Below are 1,977 nucleotides of genomic sequence, written 5' to 3'. Positions count from 1 at the left end.
AACTTTTCACCCTGCGGGACCGTACCCCGCCTCGGCAGGTACGGGGGGGCGGCCGCGGGTGTTCGCGGCGTGGGCAGAGCAGGACATGGGGAGTTACCGGGGGGGGGCAGGTGCCCTGTTTCTGTCGGGAGAGCGACACTCCCGCGACCCCCGCTGCCGCCGGGGGTACTCGGTCCCGGTCGCCCCCGGTGAGTTGATGGCCCCTCCGACACCCCCGGGAGTCACCCGCGGGGCACCGGCACGGCTCCGGTTTAGCCCGGGTCCGGTGTCACGGGCAGGCTGGCCAAAGCCTCAGCCCCCGCACACTTCCCGGGTTTAACCCCAGCCCAGGGGGCACAAGAGCTCCTCGCCCTTTACACTTACATCTCCCCCCCCCGGAGACAGACGGGGCTCTGTGGGGGTACCCGCTCGTGTCCCCGACGTGTGTGTGTGGGAGAGAAGGGGACGATGTCCCCCGCCGGGACAAGCCCCTCACTCTGCACTTGTTGCAATTGCCCCGACTCACAGAACGGCGATGGGTCCCGTTCCCGGCGGCGCAGGCGGCGGGGGCAGCCCCACTCCACGCGGGACGCGGACCTCTGCCGCCCCCAGGCTCTGAGCCGTCCCGTCCCGTCCCTCTGCGGGGACCCCCGCACCGCCGCCGGGGGCTGCCGCGCTCACCCCCCGGTACCGGGTTTTAACACCAGCCCCGCCCCGGGCGAGCGAGGAGAAAAGCTAAACCCGACCGCGCTTTCAGGCTGATTTTGTTGGTTTTGGGTTTGTTTTTTTTTTTCCACGTTTATTTGATCTCAAGGTTGTTTTTTTTTAAAATTAAAATACATAAAACAATGGCAGCTGGCTTTGCTAAAATTAAAATAAACGATTCTCGTCGTAGAAAAGTGGTTTTTTTTTTTTTTTTTTTAAAAAAAAAAAAAGAGAAGCAGAAATAGTAGCAAACACTCCATAATAAATACGTTTCCTATTACCACAAAAGCAAAATAAAACGGACATAAAAGTTTGACACAACAAAACTGTTTTCGTTTTTAAGAGAGCGTTAGGATTAAGTGGCTTAATTAAATATTGGTCTCCAATTGGCAGTCAGTTCGTGGTTTTCCTCTTGAAACCGCATCTCCAGCCGCTGATAAAGTGCTTGCGCCAAGTTTTCCCCCCAAAAAGACGCCGACGTGTTGCGCGAAGGGAAATCCACCTTTTTTCCGCTATTTACAGGACAAGACGGTGCGCTATTTAAATATCTTTTTTTTTTTTTTTTTCTCAGTGTGTCTGTGTGTGTTTCCACAGCAATACGACCCAGGGTAGGATCGGTGTTCTGGAAGACGCGGGTGTCAGCGCGGGTGCGGAGGGCGCCGGCGGTCCCGTTACCCCCACCCTTCCCGCCTCCCGCCCCCTGTTCCGCCGGGGGTCGGGATTTCTCCTCCTTGTCCATCATCTGCCAGCCGGGCCCCGCGCTGCAAGGTGGCGTGTTGGCAGGAGGGAACGACACCGACTTCTAGGCAAAAGAAACTTTAAAGGTGGTAGCTAAAAGTTTAAAAAAAAAAAACAACCCCAACCAGCCCTGACAGACAGGGCGGGTACAGTCACTCGCTAACAGCCATCCCCCCCCCGGCCAAACGGAAGAGCTGCCCGGGGGGGTGGGAGAAAAGTGTGTGTGTGTGGGGGGGTGCGGATTTGGAAGCGACGGCGAAGGAGCCGCTGCCGTCGGAGGCGGCCCCGCGGCCGGTTGCGCTCTCCGCGGCGGAGTCCGTGCTCCGAGGGGCGGCCGCGGCCCCGCTGGGGGACGGCGCCCCCGGCCTAGCTGGCCTCGTCCGAGTCGCTGTAGTGGGAACGGGGCGAGAACTCCCCGTCGCTCCTGTGGGATCGGGGCGACGTTTTGCTCCTTTCCTGCGGCGGCGGCGGCCCGGGCTGCGGCATGAGGAGCGCGGGGGAAGGGGCTCTCTGTCCCATCAGGGCGCCCTCCGCGAAGGAGGGGAAGTGCAGCGG

Source organism: Calidris pugnax, unplaced genomic scaffold (genome assembly GCF_001431845.1).
Source record: "Calidris pugnax isolate Ruff unplaced genomic scaffold, ASM143184v1 scaffold15, whole genome shotgun sequence".
Lineage (NCBI taxonomy): Eukaryota > Metazoa > Chordata > Aves > Charadriiformes > Scolopacidae > Calidris > Calidris pugnax.
This window is presented reverse-complemented; position numbering follows the sequence as displayed.